Source organism: Ranitomeya variabilis, chromosome 1 (assembly GCF_051348905.1).
Source record: "Ranitomeya variabilis isolate aRanVar5 chromosome 1, aRanVar5.hap1, whole genome shotgun sequence".
Lineage (NCBI taxonomy): Eukaryota > Metazoa > Chordata > Amphibia > Anura > Dendrobatidae > Ranitomeya > Ranitomeya variabilis.
Genome location: NC_135232.1, coordinates 750,878,505 through 750,899,835, shown reverse-complemented (window position 1 = coordinate 750,899,835; position 21,331 = coordinate 750,878,505). Strand labels below are relative to the sequence as shown.

Below are 21,331 nucleotides of genomic sequence, written 5' to 3'. Positions count from 1 at the left end.
ATTCTTAGAACCCGGAAGATACGAAACCACGAAATCAAAACGGGAAAAAAACAAGGACCATCGAGCCTGTCTAGGACTCAGCCGTTTGGCAGACTCGAGGTAAATCAGATTCTTATGATCAGTCAGGACCACAATACGATGCTTAGCTCCCGCAAGCCAATGTCGCCACTCCTCAAACGCCCTCTTCATAGCCAACAACTCCCGATTGCCGACATCATAATTGCGTTCAGCAGGCGAAAACTTGCGGGAGAAGAAGGCACACGGTTTCATCAAGGAACCCACAGAATCCCTCTGAGACAAAGCGGCCACTGCCCCAATCTCAGAGGCGTCAATCTCAACCTGAAACGGAAGGGAAACATCCGGTTGGCGCAACACCGGAAAAGAAGTAAATCGGCGTTTAAGCTCCTGAAAGGCAGAGACAGCCGCAGAGGACCAATTCGCCACATCAGTGCCTTTCTTCGTTAAATCGGTCAAGGGTTTAACCACGCTGGAGAAATTAGCAATGAAACGGCGATAAAAATTTGCAAAACCCAAAAATTTCTGAAGGCTCTTCACGGATGTGGGTTGAATCTAATCATAAATGGCCTGAACCTTAACCGGATCCATCTCCATAGATGAGGGAGAAAAAATGAAGCCCAAAAAAGAAACCTTCTGCACCCCAAAGAGGCACTTAGACCCCTTCACAAACAAAGCATTGTCACGAAGGATCTGAAATACCATCCTGACCTGTTCCACATGAGACTCCCAATCATCGGAAAAAATCAAAATATCGTCCAAATATACAATCATGAATTTATCAATATAAGTCCGGAAGATATCATGCATGAAGGATTGAAAAACCGATGGAGCATTAGTGAGCCCGAATGGCATCACAAGGTATTCAAAATGGCCTTCGGGCGTATTAAACGCAGTTTTCCATTCATCACCCTGTTTAATACGAACAAGATTATATGCCCCCCGAAGGTCAATCTTAGTAAACCAACTAGCCCCCTTAATCCTAGCAAACAAATCAGAAAGCAAAGGTAAAGGGTATTGAAACTTGACCGTCATCTTATTCAAGAGGCGATAATCAATACAAGGTCTCAAGGAGCCATCCTTCTTAGCAACAAAAAAAAATCCCGCTCCCAACGGTGAAGAAGATGGCCGAATATGCCCTTTCTCCAAAGACTCCTTAACATAACTCCGCATGGCGGTATGTTCAGGCACAGACAGGTTGAAAAGTCGGCCCTTAGGAAACTTACTGCCTGGAATCAAGTCAATCGCACAATCACAGTCCCTGTGCGGTGGAAGGGAACTGGACTTGGGCTCATCAAATACATCCTGATAATCAGACAAAAACTCTGGAATTTCAGAAGAGGAAGAAGAGGAGATTGACATCAAAGAAATATCGTTATGAACCCCCTGACAACCCCAACTAGTCACAGACATAGACTTCCAATCCAACACAGGATTATGTACCTGCAACCACGGAAAACTCAGCATGATAACATCATGCAAATTATGCAACACCAGAAATCGACAATCTTCCTGATGGGCTGGCGCCATGTGCATGGTCACCTGTGTCCAAAACTGAGGCTTATTTTTAGCCAAAGGTGTAGCATCAATCCCCCTTAAAGGAATAGGGTTCTGCAAAGGCTGCAAGGGAAAACCACAATGCCTGGCAAACTCAAAATCCATTAAGTTCAAGGCGGCGCCTGAATCCACAAACGCCATGACAGAAAATTATGACAATGAGCAGATCAAGGACACCGATAACAGAAATTTAGGTTGTACAGTACTCATGGTAAATGAACTAGCGGTCCTTTTTGTCCGCTTAGGGCAGACTGAAATGACATGAGAAGCGTCGCCACAATAATAACACAACCTATTCTGACGTCTGAGTCCTTGTCGTTCTGTCCTAGACAGAATCCTATCACACTGCATTGGCTCAGGAATTGGCTCTGAGGATGACGCCACAGCGCGCACAGTTCTACGCTCCCGCAAACGCCGATCTATCTGAATAGCCAGAGACATAGAATCACTCAGACCGGAAGGCGTGGGAAACCCCACCAGAACATCTTTAATGGATTCAGAAAGACCCTTTCTGAAAATTGCCGCCAAAGCATCATCATTCCAGTTAGTCAACACAGACCATTTTCTAAATTTCTGACAATACAATTCTGCCGCCTCTTGACCCTGAGACAGGGCCAACAAGGTCTTCTCCGCTTGATCCACAGAATTCGGTTCATCATATAATAATCCTAAAGCCTGAAAAAAGGAGTGTACATTAAGCAAAGCAGGATTCCCAAATTCCAGGGAAAATGCCCAATCCTGTGGATCACCATGCAGCAGGGAGATGACGATTTTAACCTGCTGAATGGAATCACCGGAGGATCGAGGTCTCAAAGCAAAAAACAGTTTACAATTGTTTTTAAAACTCAAAAATTTGGACCTATCACCAAAAATCAAATCAGGAGTAGGAATCTTCGGTTCTAAAACAGGAGTCTGAACAATATAATCAGAAATACCCTGTACCCTAGCAGCAAGCTGGTCTACACGAGAAGCTAATTCCTGAACATCCATGCTAGCACAAGACTCCTCAGCCACCCATAGATAAAGAGGGAAAAAAAGACAAAACAGACTGCAGAAAAAAAAATGGCTCAACACCTTTCTTCCCTTCTTCTGAGATGCATGTAGCTCATTATTGGCCAGTTGTACTGTTATGATCCGGTGACCTTGGAGCCGCATGAAACTTTTTCTGGAGTAGGTGGAAACTATACTGACCGCAGATCCTGAACTAACACCGCAACTAGAAGTAGCCGTGGGGTGTGCCTAACAAACCCTAGACACCTCGACACAGCCGGAGGACTAAATACCCCTATAGATGGAAATAGGAATACTACCTTGCCTCAGAGCAGAACCCCAAAGGATAGGCAGCCCCCACGAATATTGACTGTGAGTAGGAGAAGAAAAGACACACGCAGGCAGAAAACAAGATTTAGCAAAAGAGGCCACTCTAGCTAAATAAGAAGGATAGGACAGAAGACTAAGCGGTCAGTATTAAAACCCTTCCAAAAATATCCACAGCAGATAATACAAAAAGTTCCACAATCTAACTAAAGACATGGAATGTATATCTGCCACTCCAGAGAATCCAACAAGACTGAGAAAATACTGACACAATCTAAGCTGGACAAGAAAACACAAAAGAATAGCACTGAATCATGAAGCACACAGCATGTGTGCCACAGAAAAAAAAACAGACACTTATCTTTGCTGATTTGGCAGAAAGGCAGGAGGAACCAGGCAGAGGTCCAACACCTCCCAACAACAATTGACAACTGGCAAGGACTAATGGTTCCTGCACACCTAAATACCCCAGTCAGAACTGCAATCAGCAGAAATAACTGACCAGTACTACAACTCAGGGACAACTGCATTACCACCTACCACCACCGGAGGGAACCCAAAAGCAGAATTCACAACAGTAGTTACCTCGAGTCGCGGTGATGCGCCCTCTGCTGGATGAACTCATATGAACTCGAGCGTGGGAAAATATTCTGAAAAGTTCCCCTGCATTCCATTCATTCACCAAGTTTTACAGGCAGGAGCACAGCTGCATTAGCAGAGCTCCTGGGTGTAAAATGATTTAACCCCTTCAGATGGATTTACAGCGTGGGACAAGACTGAACGACGGAAGGTATGGAATATTGTTGTTTGTTTTGTTTAACTTTATTTCAGGTGACAAGGGTCTTCAGGTGGATTAAGAGTATAATAAAATATTAAAACACCATGTGTCTTTATTTCATTAAAATACTTTTTAATAATGTGTGTGTGTTTTATTAACCATTTCGTACTATTGGATTAATAATGGATAGGTGTCATAATTGACGCCTCTCCATTATTAACCTGGCTTAATGTCACCTTACAATAGCAAGGTGACATTAACCCTTCATTACCCCATATCCCACCGCTACACGGGAGTGGGAAGAGAGAGGCTAATTGCCAGAATAGGCGCATCTTCCAGATGTGCCTTTTCTGGGGTGGCTGGGGGCAGATGTTTTTAGCCAGGGGGGTCCTATAACCATGGTACCTCCCTAGGCTATAAATGTCTGCCCTCTGTCACTGGCTTTCCCACTCTGGCGGAGAAAATTGCACGGGAGCCCACGCCATTTTTTCCGGGATTTAACCCTTTAATTTGATAGCTAGAGACCCCAAATTTTACACAGAGACACTTGTTACATTAGTAAAGATGAATATGTAATAAAAGATGGGATATGAGATGGTTTACTGTATGTAAACCATATCTCATATCATGTCGGGATTGTGAAGGAGGTAGCAAAAGCCGGCAATTGAATTACCGGCTTTTCTGCTATCTAGCACTGAATTAAATATAAATATATATATGTGTCTCACTGACAAGGATAGATAGATATAGATATATATATATATATATATATATATATATATATATATATATATATATATATACTGTATATATGTTTTTAAGAATATTTGAGCCGATGGATCCATGATATGTCCATTTTGCAAGCCTGCGTGAAAAAATCGCCGTACGGATGCCATACGGATAAATTGCTTAAAAATCGCATCCTCGCATTGAATACGGAACAGTGTTTTGGGACAATTACTGCGTATTACGGCCGTAAAAAACGGACCGTATTTCCATATGCTGAGTGTGACGCCGGCCTAAGACGTTTTGCTGACTCTAAGTAAACCAGATTCTTATGATCAGTGATCACCATCACTGGGTGAACCACTCCCTCCAAAAAATGACGCCACTCCTCAAATGCCCATTTGATAGCTAAGAGTTCCCTATTACCAATGTCATAGTTTCTCTCAGCTGGCGAAAGTTTTTTAGAAAAGTATGCGCATGGTTGCCATTTACCAGGAGACGCACCCTGTGACAACACAGCCCCCACTCCCTCCTCGGATGCCTCCATATCCACAATGAAAGGCTGAGTGACATCACGCTGAATAAGAATCGGTGCAGAAGCAAAACACCTTTTTAAGGTGTCAAGTGCCTCCCTGGCAGAACTGGACCACCTGGAGAAGTCCGTCTGCTTTTTTAGTCATATCAGTGAGCGGTTTGGCTACTACTGAAAAGTTTTTTATGAATTTACGGTAGTAATTGGCGAAACAAAGGTAAGGCCTTCAAATCCTCAGGACGATTCCACTCCAATACCGCCCGGACTTTCGCCGGATCCAGGCGAAAACGGATGGCAGATAATACATATCCAAGGAAAGGGATCTCCTCAACCGAGAACATACACTTCTCGGGTCTGACATACTATTTATTGTCATGTAGTATGTGTAGGACTTGTCTGACATGTCGCTGGTGTGACTCAAGGTCAGGTGAATAAACAAGAATATCATCCAGGTAGATAACCACAAACCTGCCTACTAGGTGACTAAAGATGTCTTTAATAAAGTGCTGGAAGACGACAGGCGCGTTCGTCAACCCAATAGGCATCACCATATTCTTGTAGTGTCCTTCTGGTGTATTGAACTCAGTATTTCACTCATCCCCCTGCTTAATGCGGATGAGGTTGTACGCCCCCCTGAAGTCCATCTTAGAGAACCATTTTGCCCCAACAATTTGATTAAAGAGGTCAGGGATCAGAGGTAGCGGATACGGATCACAGACGGTGATCGCATTAAGTTCCCTGAAATTCAGGCAAGGACGTAATCCCTCATCCTTCTTCTTGACAAAAAAAGAACACCCGTAGCAAAGGGAGAAGAGGGTGGTCGGATATGACCCTTAGCCAGACTTTCCATAATATAGTCCTTCTTGGCCTTCCTTTGTGGGCCTGAAATGTTATAGAGTATGCTTTTGGGCAGCTTGGCACCAGGAACCAGATTAATGGCACAATCATAAGGACGATGAGGGGGAAGATTTTGACTCCCCTGCTCAGAAAACATCCTTGAAGTCTAACAGGTAATGGGGCACGGACTGGGTATCCACCCTTGCCAACTGGGTACCCAAACAGTGTCCTTGACAGTAAGTACTCCATTTTACCACTTCCTGTGTCTGCCAATCAATTACCGGGTTGTGCAGAGCGAGCCAAGGAAGTCCCAGTACCACAGGTGAGGGCAGGCCCTCAAGCACATTGCAGTTTAACACCTCAGAGTGTATGTCCCCCACCTGTAGCCACAAGTCACGAACCACCTGCGTGAAGTGCCCCTGTTTTAGAGGGCCGGAAATGATAGCTATAATAGGTATCGGGCTGGACAAGGTATGTGGGACAAGGCCTTGGTCCCATACGAACCTAGCGTCGACTAAATTAAACCCCGCCCCACTGTCCAAGAAGGCGGAAACGTCCATCTTATTTTCACCCACGTATAACATAGCTGGAAGGAAAAAAAGAGTTTTTCCCAACAAGGTTATGAGTACACCTGAGTTGCCAACCTCCCCGCAACCCGAGCGCTCTAGTTTTCCGGCGGGTAGAACATGTGCTCACAAAATGACCCTTCTTGCTACAACAGAAACACACTCCTCCCTTACGCCAGATTAATCCAAGTTTGCTAGGTTGGTATGCCGCACCCACCTGCATGGGTTCCACAGTAGAATCAGTACTGACCATGCTCAAACTTGGACCTCCCGCCCCCAGAGGTAACTCTCTATGTCTCTGGCGAAGATGGCGATCAACCCAGATTGCCAGAGACATGGCCGCCTCAAGGGAGTCAGAAGTCTCATAGAGAGCTAACGCATCCCTTACTCTCACAGAGAGACCCTCACAGAACTGACGGAGGGGCGGGTCATTCCACCTAGTGTCGGTGACCCACCGCCGGAACTTGGAGCAGTATTGCCCTCTACTGTCTGGAGTGACTGTGAGACAGATGGGAAAGAAAATTCCCATGCTTGTGAGTCCCCCTGCAGGAGCGAGATAACAATCCCCACCCGTTGCTCTTCTGTACCAGAGGATACTGGATGCAGCCAGAAATATAGTTTCCAGGCCTCACGGAACACAACAAACTTGTTCCGCCTGCCAGAGAACCTGTCTGGCAGCGCGAACTTGGTCTCCACAATGGTTTGCCTGGAGGCCGTTATCCCCACACCAGATATAACAGGGTGCTGTGAAACCACCGTGCGTAAATCCGCCACCTCCAAACTGAGCTGCTGAAACTGCACGGTCAGCGCTGTGATAGGATCCATCATGAATAAGAAAAAAGGCTTTCGATCTGAGTTAATGTCACGATTGGACTGGCGAGTAAACTGGGACCAGGGGCACCTTTCCTGACCCTAGCACTAGGGGGCGCCCTAGATCACCCTGTTCCCCAGGATACCTCAGATGGCGAGGATGCTGGGGCCTCTGCCCTTGCCCTGTCTCCTAGCTGCAGCACTGCGTCTGTCCCCCTCCCCCTCTCGGGGAAGAGAGGCGCTACCGTGTTCCATAGTACACCATCCGACAAACAGGGGAACAAAGACAAGGGTAAAAGAAAATTCCACTCACACAAAATATACTCTCACAAATATCAGAGGTATTCACCAGGGTCTGAAGGACAGAGGGAGAAAATAAGGCAGGTGTGGATGAGGAATTTCCAAGCATACAAACCAAGCAAATCCTCCAGCTCTCCAAACACCAGCTCCACACTTTCCAGATCTATTTAGCAAGTGCTAACTCAGACCTGGCCAAAAGGCCTAGCTTTTTTATAGGAGACAGGAGTGTCTAACCAAGCGCAGCTGAATGCAGGGATTTCCACATGGCCAATTAACCCCTGTCCTGCTGAAATAAAACCAGATCTCCGCTTTGTGTTTTGGGGTACTGCTCCTCGTCAGTGCAGTGTCTGCAAATTGAGAGTTTGATTTGGCTATTATCCTAAGTCATGTGACAAGGCTCGTTAAAGGGTCGACATTGACTTGTAGGATTGCTACCTTCCAATAGTTGGCACTAGAGTTCTAGTTCTCTTCCTCTCTGAAGAGGCAATTTGCATAATTAGCATATTTCCCAGAGGAGCATTGCGGCTTTGATTCCTCATCTCGGCATGCTTAGCATCAGAGGCATAGCTAGGGTTTTGGTTCAGGGGGGGCGAAACTTCTGAGTGGGCCCCTAACCATGTAACCTTGATTACAACTCGGTGACGCACCCTAATAGTGGAGGAGAACCTCAGCAGACCGCGCTGTTACTGAAGATAAACTCTATATAACGACCAACATGGATATTACCGCCATATGGTCAGTAGATACCAGTCCTACAGAACATATAACAGATCACTGCACAGTTACAGATAATGTCTTACCACTGACGTCCTTTCTGATGGAATCGTTAATTTTTCTCGTCTTTTCCATCTGGCCCAGACCGACATGACAACTTCTTCCAGCTACAACTCGTCTGCAGAGAATACAACAAAGACACATTTACCTTCTCATATTCCAGCCCCATCACCATCTATTCCCAACCTGCACAAACTCCTCATCCTGCTGATACCCCAATACTGAGCCGCTGCTGCCATATGTGTCCCTATTACTGCACCTGATACCCCAATACTGAGCCACTGCTGCCGTATGCGACCCTATTACTACACCTGATACCCCAATACTGAGCCGCTGCTGCCATATGTGCCCCTATTACTGCCCCTGATACCCCAATACTGAGCCGCTGCTGCCATATGTGCCCCTATTACTGCCCCTGATACCCCAATACTGAGCCGCTACTGCCATATGTGCCCCTATTACTGACCCGGATACCCCAATACTGAGCCGCTGCTGCCGTATGTGTCCCTATTAATCCACCTGATACTCCAATACTGAGCCGCTGCTGCCGTATGTGTCCCTATTACTCAACCTGATACCCCAATACTGAGCTGCTGCTGCCGTATGTGTCCCTATTACTCCACCTGATACCCCAATACTGAGCCGCTGCTGCCGTATGTGTCCCTATTACTGCACCTGCTGTGTGGTTCTCTGTGCCCTCTAAATTCTAAAGTACCCCTCTATAATATAGTAATGCCGGGTGCAAGTGCCTTAGAAAACAGTGCCCATATTTTGCCCCCTAGAAAGTAATATTGCCCTGTGTGCCCCTTTGATAGCCACAGTAACCTGAGTTCCCCTATAACAATAAGTGCCCACTTTACATTTAATAATGTCCCGAGTCTCCCCCTGTACAGCTCCCTTATACACAGTATAATGCCCCCTCACTGTATAGTACCACCCACACAGTATACTGACTCCTTAGTAGCCCCCAAACTGTTTGATGGCTCCAACACTGTATGATGACCCCCTCACTGTAATCTCCACACTGTATGATGGCCCCCTCGATAGCCTCCATATAAATTAGCATAATGCACCAAATAGTCCACAATATAGTATAATGCACTCCCCATAGGCAGACTCTATAGCATAAGGCAGCCCCCATAGGCAGACACTGTATAAGGCAGCACCCCCATATAGGCAGACCCTGTAATAAGGCAGTACCCCCATAGGCAGACTCTGTAGTATAAGGCAGCACCCCTATAGGCAGACCCTGTAATAAGGCAGCACACCCATAGTCAGACCCTGCAATAAGGCAGCACCCCATAGTCAGACCCTGTAATAAGGCATCCCCCATAGTCAGACCCTGTAATAAGGCAGCACCCCCATAGGCAGACCCTGTAATAAGGCGGCAGACCCTGTAATAAGGCAGCACCCCCATAGTCAGACCCTGTAATAAGGCAGCCCCCATAGTCAAACCCTGTAATAAGGCAGCACCCCCATAGTCAGACCCTGTAATAAGGCATCCCCTTTAGTCAGACCCTGTAATAAGGCAGCACCCCCATAGTCAGACCCTCTAATAAGGCAGCCCCTATAATGCAGACCCTGTAATAAGGCAGCACCCCAATAGTCAGACCCTGTAATAAGGCAGCCCCATAGTCAGACCCTGTAATAAGGCAGCACCTCTATAGGCAGACCCTGTAATAAAGCAGCACCCCCATAGTCAGACCCTGTAAAGAGGCAGCACCCCCTATAGTCAGACCCTGTAATAAGGCAGCCCCCATAGTCAGACCCTGTAATAAGGCGGCAGACCCTGTAATAAGGCAGCACCCCCATAGTCAGACCCTGTAATAAGGCAGCCCCCATAGTCAGACCCTGTAATAAGGCAGCCCCCATAGTCAGACCCTGTAGTAAGGCAGCCCCATAGGCAGACCCTGTAATAAGGCAGCCCCCCATAGGCAGACCCTGTAATAAGGCAGCCCCCATAGGCAGACCCTGTAATAAGGCAGCACCCATAGTCAGACCATGTAATAAGGCGGCAGACCCTGTAATAAGGCAGCACCCCCATTGTCAGACCCTGTAATAAGGCAGCCCCCATAGTCAGATTCTGTAATAAGGCAGCCCCCATAGTCAGACCCTGTAGTAAGGCAGCCCCCATAGGCAGACCCTGTAATAAGGCAGCCCCCCATAGGCAGACCCTGTAATAAGGCGGCAGATCTCCATAGGCAGACCCTGTAATAAGGCGGCAGATCCCCATAGGCAGACCCTGTAATAAGGCAGCAGCACCCACAAAAAAAAAAAAAATACTCACCTCTCTTCTTCCTGGTTCCTGCGCTGCTTCCGCTGATCTCCTGACAGTGGGCGCCGGGCAGTGACGTCATCGCGCCCGCTGTCAGTGTTGGCGACGTCAGATGCCGACACTGAGAGGGGGATGATGGGAGAAGGAGCATAGCGTTCCTTCTCCGATCAATGCAATCAGCTGTATCGGCTAAATGCCAGTACAGCTGATCTTCCGATGACGGCGGGGGCCCACTGCTGGCACCGGGCCCCCCAGCCTGCTCAGGGGCCCCATAAGGGCCGGGCAGCAGAGCAGGGAGATCGATTCTCCCTGCTCTGCCGCAGAATGTAAGTGCATTTGCGCACTGCACGCGCCGATACAGTTACAGTAGCGTAGCTCCAGGTGGGCCACCTCACAGCACCGGGCCCATGACGCTTGCACCCTCTGCCCCCCCGGTAGCTACGCTGCTGCTTAGCATGTCAATCTCCGCAAGGAGAAACGATACTTCTTGGATATCGGCTGGGCGCCTCTCACACAGCCAAACTAGATTTCCACTTTGCACTGACGAGGGGCAGCACCCCGAAACACAGTGTCTGCAAATTGAGATTCTGGTTTGGCTATTACTCTAAGTCATGTGACAAGGCTCGTTAAAAGGTCGACATTGACTTGTAGGATTGCTGCCTTCCAATAGGTGGCACTAGAGTTCTAGTTCTCTTCCTCTCTGAAAACCACACCAAGGATTACAAACGGTAGCAGATCACATATAATCAAAAGTAAATTTGCTAAAGTGCTCCAAATAAAAATTATAATATATACCTGCCAACCCAACAAGGACTAAAAGGAAACGTGGACCGTCGGAAAGATAAAGAAACCACCAAGAAAACCCTGAAAAGCTGACCGAAAGTCCACACCAGTATATGTTAAATAATACACAATTTTATTAATAAATCAGGTAAAGTATAACAGAACCAAAAGAATGCAACATACAAAGTATACATAATAAGAGGGGCACTTAATCCAGATATATTATTATATCAAGCAATAAAAGTCACAAGTGTGCACAAGATATGTATCTATATATATAATCATCTAAGGTCCACTTCCGTCTGTTTGTCTGTTTTCCACTTCCGTCTGTTTGTCTGTCACGGAAATCCCGCGTCGCTGATTGGTCGGGGCTGACCGGCCGCGACCAATCAGCGACATTGGCTCGGGATTTAAACACAGTGTGCGACCTATCAGTGAAGCGTGGTTCAAATCCCGTGCCAATTCGTGGCCGGACTGCGCCTGTCACATTATATTCTCACCTTCCGGCGTCCGCACCAGCCTTTCCCGCTCCTCGCGATGCTCCGGTCCCAAGAATGCATTGGGGCAATGACCCCAGATGATGATACGTCGCGAGGAGCATCGTTAAAGGCCTGGGCTGGATCCGGGGGCCGCCGGAAGGTGAGTATATAACTATTTTTTTATTTTAATTCTTATTTTAACAGGGATATTGTGCCCACACTGCTATATACTACGTGGCTGTGTTATATACTGCGTGGGCTGTGCTATATACTACGTGGGCTGCGTTATGTACTATGTGGGCTGTGTTATATACTGCGTGGGCTGTGCTATATACTATGTGGGCTGTGCTATATACTGCGTGGGCTGTGCTATATACTATGTGGGCTGTGCTATATACTATGTGGCTGTGCAATATACTACGTGGCTGTGCAATATACTACGTGGCTATGTTATATACTGCGTGGGCTGTGCTATAAACTACATGGGCTGCGCAATATACTATTTGGGCTGTGCTATATACTACGTGGTCGGTGCTATATACTGAGTGGGCTGTGCTATATACTAGGTGGGCTGTGCTATATACTATGTGGCTGTGCAATATACTACATGGCTGTGCAATATACTACGTGGCTGTGTTACATACTACGTGTCTGTTATATACTACATGGGCTGTGTTATATGCTATGTGGCTGTGCTATATACTACGTGGGCTGTGCAATATACTATGTGGCTGTGTTATATGCTACGTGGCTGTGTTATATCCTACGTGGGCGGTGTTATATGCTATGTGGGCTGTGTTATATGCTACGTGGGCTGTGCTACATACTACGTGGCTGTGTTACATACTACGTGGCTGTGCTATATACTACGTGGGCTGTTTTATATGCTATGCAATATACTACGTGGCTGTTTTATATACTATATGGCTGTGTTATATGCTATGTGGCTGTGTTATATGCTACGTGGCTGTGCTATATGCTACGTGGGCTGTGTTATATGCTATGTGGGCATGCTATATGCTACGTGGGCTGTGTTATATACTACGAGCGTGACCAATCAGCGACAGGCGCAGTCCGGATGCGAATTGGCGCTGAATTTGAACCACGCTTCGCTGATTGGTCACGCCCGGCCGGCCGAATCCTGTGTATTCATTGCATTATTCTTAAATCTTCATAAATAAACTACATACATATTCTAGAATACCCGATGCGTTAGAATCGGCCACCATCTAGTTTAGAAATAAATAAAGTGCTTAGTGCTAAGTGTCAGTACAGGCATACATAAGTGGTGAAACGGAGAGGGGATAAAATGCAGTGCAAATATAAGGCCACAATTGAATAGTACTTACAAAGTTACCGCACACTCGGTATCCCGGATGGCACCCTCACCAACGCGCGTTTCGGCATGCTGCCTTCGTCAGGGGGTTCTCTTCCCCTCTGAAGAGACAATTTGCATAATTAGCTGAAATAAAACAAACACATTTAATACACCGGAAAAGTGCTTCTTCTCAGCGGCGAAGCAGGAGCCATGAGACGCTGTGGTCTTCTGGCACTGCTCTGTCACGGTAACTCCGTGACACATGAGGGGACAGTACAAAGACCTTTCTAATGATCTTTTTACTCTCAGACCTGAGACGGGGACAAGGGGGCATCCTCTACGTCTTCAGGAAAGAAGGTTTAAGCATAATAACAGACACGGATTCTTTACTGTAAGAGCAGTGAGACTATGGAACTCCCTGCCGTATGATGTTGTAATGAATGATTCATTACTAAAATTTAAGAAGGGGCTGGATGCCTTTCTTGAAAAGTATAATGTTACAGGTTATATATTCTAGATTCCTTGATAGGGCGTTGATCCAGTGAACTAGTCTGATTGTCATATGTGGAGTCGGGAAGCAATTTTTTTCCCAACGTGGAGCTTACTGTTTGGCACATGCATTTTTATTGCCTTCTTCTGGATCAACATGTAAAAGGCATGTTAGGTTAGGCTATGGGTTGAACTAGATGGACTAATTAGGCTACGTTCACACGATCCTTTTTTCACTGCGGATTTTTCAGGTCCTTTTTTTGGAAAATCCGCTGTGAAATCCGCAGTGCTTTTCACTGCGGTTTTTGATCCTTTTTCTACTGCGGATTCCACTGCGGGTTTCCAACTGCAGTTTCCTATTGGTGCTGTTGGAAACCCGCAGCGGAATCCGCAGAAATAATTGACATGGTACTTCTTATTTCCGCAGGCAAATCCGCGCGGATTTTCCTGCGAAAAAAAGGATCGTCGGCACAGCGGGTTTTGTTTTCCATTGGGTTACATTGTACTGTAACCTGCATGGAAAAAGGATGCGGATCCGCAGCTGCAATTCCGCTGCGGATCCGCACCAAAAACCGCATCGTGTGAACGTAGCCTAAGTGCAGAAAATTCTGCACCACATTTCCTACGTGTGCAAAGTCTTCCTTCAACCTTAAAAACCATGTTACTATGATGAGGCTTTTCTCTCTATGTAGCTGAGCTCCAAGTCTCCTCATGGAAACAGGTATAATTAAAAACTTCATGTGGGTCTGATGGTATGGCTAGATATGGCACGGTTTTGAAGGATAATTGCTAATTTTGTTTGGACTACTATTGTCTCTAAGTAGGACTTGATGGTGTTTTGACCTGTTTATTGCCATAGTCTTCATTCAAAACCTCAATAACGGAGTACATCAATTGCAGCAAACTCAAGAAACAGCTGGGCATATCGCCTCTGAAAGCTGGGCAAAAGGCTGGATTTTTTTGCAGTGGCTTGCATGCACCCATGTTGACTTGCCATCTAGTCATCAGCTGGACCCTTTTACACAGGGCCGGCTCCAAGTGTTTGTGGGCCCCGGGCAAAAGAGTCTCAGTGGGCCCCTTTAACACATACAGCAGAGAAATATAGGTATACAATGCCAAAGATTTCACTTCTTACATTACATGAGTGATATCTATTGTAAATTCTTCAATAGGTCATAAATCAGACTGTATAATCCTCCATACAGTTATTAAGGGCACCACATAATGCTCCATGCAGAATAATGTGCCCCATATATTGCTCCTTACAGTATTATGGGCACCACATAGTGCTCCATACAGAATAAAGTGCCCCATATATTGCTCCATACAGTATTATGGGCACCATATAATGCTCCATACATAATAATGAGCCCCACATATTGCTCCATACAGAATAATGAGCAACATATATTGCTCTATACAGATTAATGGACCCCATGCAATGCTTCATACAGCATAATGAGCCACATATAATGCTCCATACAGTACAATAAGCCAGGTCTTATCACTGGGTGGCGGGTGGAGGTCTCAGCTTAGGACTGAAACAGGACTCAGGGTCAGGCCTGGCGGCCCAGACATGCACACCTTCAGTGTAAACTCTGGGAGAGGGACAGACAGGGTTTCCCTAGTTTGAGGGATATTGCAGGGGCCCGGGTAATCAGCTGTAGTCTACCCAGTACCCCCGTGACATTATAATCAGCCATATTTTTTGTATTCCATGGATCCCATGACTTCCATAACCCGCCAGTTGGAGGCGCTCTCCCTGCAGGTCACTGAGCTGAAGGGGGCAGTTCAGCAACAGGGTCTAGTAGTATCTAATGTGCAAGCTGAATCTGCAGGCAGAGTTGCTGAGCCAAAGTTTCCTTTACCTAAAAGGTTTGCTGTGGAACGCAGTAAATTTGTTACTTTTCATGAATCTTGTAAACTATATTTTCGTATGCGCCCGATCTCCTCAGGTAATGAGGCTCAGCGTGTGGGCCTGGTGTTGTCATTACTGAACGGGGATCCTCAAGCATGGGCGTTTTCTTTACCATCTGATTCTGCTGCATATAACTCAGTGGAGAGTTTTTTTTCTGCTCTTGGACTCATTTATGAGGATCCTGACAGAATGGGTCTAGCAGAATCTAAAATTCGCGCTATCCGCCAGGGGGAGCGTATGGCGGAGGATTACGGTTCTGAATTTCGCCGCTTGGCGGTAGATACACAGTGGAATGATCCCGCGCTGCGGAGTCAGTTTGTTCATGGGGTTTCAGGAAGGGTTAAAAAAGCCCTTCTGATGTACGAGACTCCTGCTTCTCTAGAATAAGCTATGAGTCTTGTTATCCGCATTGATCGCCGTCTGCGTCAGGGGGTGCAAGAGACGCCGCCTATGGGAGAGAGCGCAGGTACACGTGAGGTTGCTGCAGGTGAGCCCACGGACCCTATGCAAATCGCAGGGGTGTCACATGTGAAGCATCGTGCCCCTTTGCTCAGGAAGCAGAGATCCTGTTTTTGCTGTGGTAAAACTGGTCATTATGTTAATACTTGTCCTCTGCTATCTAAGAAAAGCGCAACGGCGGAAAAACTACTAAGCTCAGAGGGTGTGGAGGAGGCCAATCTGAACTTATGCATATCCTCCATTGTGGTTTCTCAATGCATGCTCCCTGCCAAAGTTATGGTCGCTGGCAGAGAGCTGCCAATCACTGTGTTTGTGGATAGTGGTTTTGCCACTAATCTTATTGATGAGGAGTTTGCGCGCACAGCCGGTTTCAGGATCGAAAAACTGCCTCATCCTATCTGGGTGATCACCATCAATGCCGCTCTTCTCCCACAGGGGGAGATTACTGAGTTTGTGGCGGAGGTTAAACTCCTCATTGGGGTCCTACATTCGGAGCAAGTTACATGTAGGGTGCTCAGTAATCTGTCTGCACAAATGGTTCTGGGTTTTCCATGATTGGCTAAGCACAACCCGGTGATTGACTGGAAAACCCAGGACATCCTCCCGTGAAGCGGATTCTGCCAGGAGAATTGCCTGGCCACGTGTGTGTCCACTGTGACTCCTAGTATTCCTGAGTCTCTGCTGGATTTCGCAGATGTGTTTTCTGAGAAGGGTTGTTCAGAATTGCCACCACATCGTCTCTATGACTGCACTATTAGGTTAAAACCAGGGGCCAAATTGCCGAAAGCTAGGATGTTTAACATCTCTGGTCCTGAGAGGCAAGCCTTAAAAGACTACATCGCTGAGAGTCTGAGCAAAGGGCACATCAGAAACACAACTGTCCAACTAGTCAAGGTAGGGGAGTATACCAAGAAACAACTCTCAAAAGAACAAACCTACCCCTAAAAACATTAATCTTTATTAATATTCAATTTTAATACAAAAACAAATCCCTATAAAAACATCCCAGTTTAGGGAACCACAGGTTTCTAGGGTTAGGGACTCCGCTGATCTATCTCCAATATAAGTATCAGAAAAATAACTTAATAGAAAAAATCAGCAAAAATGTGAAAAAAATTCAAAAAAATCAAAAAACATGAAAAAAACATAAAAAATCAAAATACAGTATGCCTATATTGGCCCTCATGTGCCCTAAGGTCTAATGCCCTTCCTTGCAGCGGAGGTTGGCACCCTAAATAGTCGACATGGCGCCCCCGCTCACCGACGGCTGTCCCTTCTTTCCCTGAATGGCCCCTAATAATCTACAAAACCACAGACAAATACAACATAAAATATGGATCAATACAGATCCATATACACACACTAATAGTGATGCACCTGATATCCTGCACCCTCTCAGATAAATCTATAGTGAGCTTAACAATAAACCACAAAATTTGCTATATAACAGATGTGTGTTTTATATAGACATAGAGCTGTACCTAGATTGTTACAGATGGCTTATGTTCAGTCAAAACCTAGTAATGTGGTGGATATGTAATGTAATCCATATAGACAAAATGCCCGTGATTTGTATGAATACTCAATATGCCTCTATCTTATCAGCACCCCTATACCATACATATTTATTCAAGGTGCAGGCTTAAATTATTCGAAAGCTCATACATTATTTAGAAAAAATGTTTTAGATGAAAAAAATGTCCATCATATATCACATAGGGAATAATCATCCACTATACCAAATATATATTAGTTATTTTGGGCACTTCACCTATAGGTGCTGATAAGATAGAGGCATATTGAGTATTCATACAATGGCGGGGGCGCCATGTCGACTATTTAGGGTGCCAACCTCCGCTGCAAGGAAGGGCATTAGACCTTAGGGCACATGAGGGCCAATATAGGCATACTGTATTTTGATTTTTTATGTTTTTTTCATGTTTTTTGATTTTTTTGAATTTTTTTCACATTTTTGCTGATTTTTTCTATTAAGTTATTTTTCTGATACTTATATTGGAGATAGATCAGCGGAGTCCCTAACCCTAGAAACCTGTGGTTCCCTAAACTGGGATGTTTTTATAGGGATTTGTTTTTGTATTAAAATTGAATATTAATAAAGATTAATGTTTTTAGGGGTAGGTTTGTTCTTTTGAGAGTTGTTTTAAGGGCACATCAGGCCTGCATCCTCGCCAGTGGCAGCAGGGTTCTTCTTCGTTATGAAGAAAGATGGCGGTTTACGCCCGTGTCTGGATTTCAGGGAGTTAAACCAGATTACGGTTCGTGACCCATACCCTATGCCGCTGATACCCGATCTGTTCAATCAGGTGGCTGGTGCTAGGTGGTTCTCTAAGCTTGACCTCAGGGGGGCGTACAACCTCATACGAGTCCGTCAAAGGGATGAGTGGAAAACGGCTTTTAATACTCCTGAGGGTCATTTTGAAAATCTGGTGATGCCATTTGGTTTGACAAACGCGCCTGCTGTATTTCAACATTTCATAAACGATGTGTTCTCTCATGTCCTGGGAAAATTCGTTATTGTGTACCTTGATGACATTCTCATCTATTCATGTGACCGTGATACTCATTTAGAGCATGTTAGGCAGGTGTTACAGCTACTCAGAGAGAATAAGCTCTATGCTAAATTGGAGAAATGTGTATTTTCGGTTCAGGAGTTGCCTTTCTTGGGTTATATTGTGTCCGCTTCTGGGTTTAAAATGGACGCCGCTAAGGTGCAAGCGGTGCTGCATTGGGAAAGGCCTGATAACCTAAAAGCGCTCCAGCGGTTCCTTGGGTTTTCTAGCTAGAGCGCCCCCAGACGGAGGGCCGCGGGGTACTCGGTACCGGGCCTCTCTGTCTCGGTCCTGGGGTTGTCACGGTGGCTAGACCCGGTCCGTGACCCTGCTAAGGGGCGTCCAATGAAAGGTGTGATGATGGTGCGTGGTGCAAGTCGCGATGAATAACGAGGACACAGGGTTGCAGTCTCTTTACCTCTTTACTGAAGGCTTCAGGAGCCACAATCCAGAGCACTGCTAACAGGGCTGGCTGAGACCGGCCGGTCCGAAGGCACATCCAGAGTTTCCTTTGCAGGTGGAAATCAGTGCCTACCTTCTAGCGCCTGTGTGTTGTAGTACCTCCCTGCTGAGCACCACGGGATAGTCCTCACAACTGTTGTGTCTGTTTCTGATGTTCTTTCTCACAACTCGTATCTGTTCTGATGTTCTTCCTCCGTCCCCCAGATGATATGGCTAGGACGCACCCGTATGACGGGTAGGCCTGGAGTTCTGGGACCCTAGGGACGCCCCTCTCCCACAATTGCCTCCTATGTCTGCTTAGGTGATTTACGTGAGACAGCCAACCTATAATTAACTGTCCTGCCGCTGTTTGAAGTAATGCTTGGAGCCCAATACTTCCTCGGCGTTCCAGCCACCGGCTACGCACCTCAGTAGGATGTTGCCACGATCTTAAGGCACGACTCCTACTGGTTCTATTCTCCTTTGTGCTGTGATCTCGTTTCTCACTTCTCCAAAATAAACCTCGCTTCGTGTCCTTTCTTAGGATGCCACCGCAACGGGTGCAGGCGAGGCTCCGTAACGTTCTGTCCTTTTCGCTAGGCCGCTGTCAGGATCCCACCCCTGACAGAGACCCCCCTGAATCTTCCCCGCAACACCCTCTGCCACAGGATGTTGCCTGGGTAAAACCCAGTCAGCTTCTGCCTAACTTCCTATCCAACCCCCAGTTTTACCAGATTGTGAGGAGTGGCCTAATACATAGAACCCTTTGCTCCCCCTGGAGGCCAGAGTGTGAAGTGTAATGTGTGACTGTGATACCTGGTCAGGTGAACTCCTTAAGTGCCATCAGACGTACCATCACTCCCCTTAGTGGCAGAGCGTCAGTACTACAACGACCAGGACTCTGGGGCGCTGCATAACTATTATAGAAAGTTTATCAAAAACTTTTCTACCATTGCTAAACCGCTCACTGACATGACAAAAAAAGGTACCGATTTCTCCGCCTGGTCTGAGCCTGCTGTGCGCGCATTCGAGTTTCTGAAGAACAGTTTTGCTTCAGCTCCCATTCTGGTGCAACCGGATGTATCGAAGCCATTTACTGTGGAAGTCGATGCGTCTGAGGTTGGAGTGGGGGCGGTGCTGTCTCAAGGCTCATCCTTGAGCGAGTTGCGTCCATGCGCCTATTTCTCCAAGAAACTGTCGCCCGCCGAACGTAACTACGATATCGGCAACAGGGAGTTGTTGGCTATCAAGTTGGCTTTTGAGGAATAGCGACACTTTTTGGAGGGGTCGGTTCACCAGGTTACTGTTATTACCGACCATAAGAATTTGCTTTATTTGGAGTCAACCAAGCGTCTGTCCCCGAGGCAGGCTCCCTGGGCATTGTTTTTCACGCGGTTCAAATTTTTTGTTACTTACCGACCTGCGTCCTAAGAACACTAAGGCGGATGCTTTGTCCAGGTGTTTTCAGGGGGGGAAAACCTCGGGAAGAACCGGTACCCATCCTCCAGAAAGGTGTAGAGGTCTCGGCTCTCACAACAGAGGTTGAGGCTGAGATTGCCGAGGCTCAGGAGGAAGTACCACCAGAACTTCCCGTTAACAAATCGTTTGTACCGCTCCATCTTCGCCTAAAGATATTGGCAGAGCACCATGATGCTGTCCTGGCTGGTCACCCAGGGGTTAGGGGTACTTTGGAGTTGGTGTTGCGTCGGTTTTGGTGGCCCAAAATCCGACAGGACGTGGTCTCATACGTGTCAGCATGCACCACGTGCGCTAGGGCTAAGACGCCCCGCTCCCGTCCTGCTGGCACACTACTTCCTCTCGAGGTACCCAGTAGGCCATGGACGGAGATCTCCATGGATTTTATCACGGACTTGCCCTCCTCAGCTGGGAACACGGTCATCTTGGTGATTGTTGATCGGTTCTCAAAAATGTCGCACTTTGTGCCTTTGCCTTCGTTGCCTATCGCTAAGACTGGCTCAGGTATTTGTGCAGGAGGTGTTCAGACTTCACGGGGTCCCGTCTGACATCGTGTCTGATAGGGGTACTCAGTTTGTGGCAAAATTTTGGAAAGCATTTTGCTCACGGCTGGGGATCAAGTTGTCGCATTCTTCGGCATTTCATCCTCAGTCAAATGGTCAGACCGAGCGTATGAACCAAAATTTGGAGTAGTACTTATGCTGTTTTGTTTCTGACAACCAGGAGGAGTGGTCGACGTTCCTTCCTTTGGCTGAGTTTGCCATAAATAATCACCGCCAGGAATCTTCTGGGGAGTCTCCGTTCTTTTGTGTTTACGGGCACCATCCTCAATTTTGTACTTTGAGTCAGGGAGGCTCTTCCGGCGTCCCGGAGGAGGACCTGTTAGAAGCACAACTGTCTTCCGTCTGGAG

The 21,331-nt window shown here is 46.6% G+C and overlaps 1 long non-coding RNA gene across 2 annotated transcripts in view; it reads right to left on the bottom strand.

Moving 5' to 3' along the window:
* LOC143782739 (uncharacterized) overlaps positions 1 to 21,331 on the bottom strand; it is a 118,007-nt gene that overhangs the window by 74,821 nt on the left and 21,855 nt on the right. The window contains exon 2 of one of the 2 annotated variants that reach the window (XR_013217038.1): positions 13,099 to 13,211. The exons of the other annotated variant lie outside the window; for it this stretch is intronic. This is a non-coding gene — a long non-coding RNA (uncharacterized LOC143782739). The remainder of the gene's footprint in view (positions 1 to 13,098; positions 13,212 to 21,331) is intronic. 2 annotated transcript variants of the gene reach the window in all.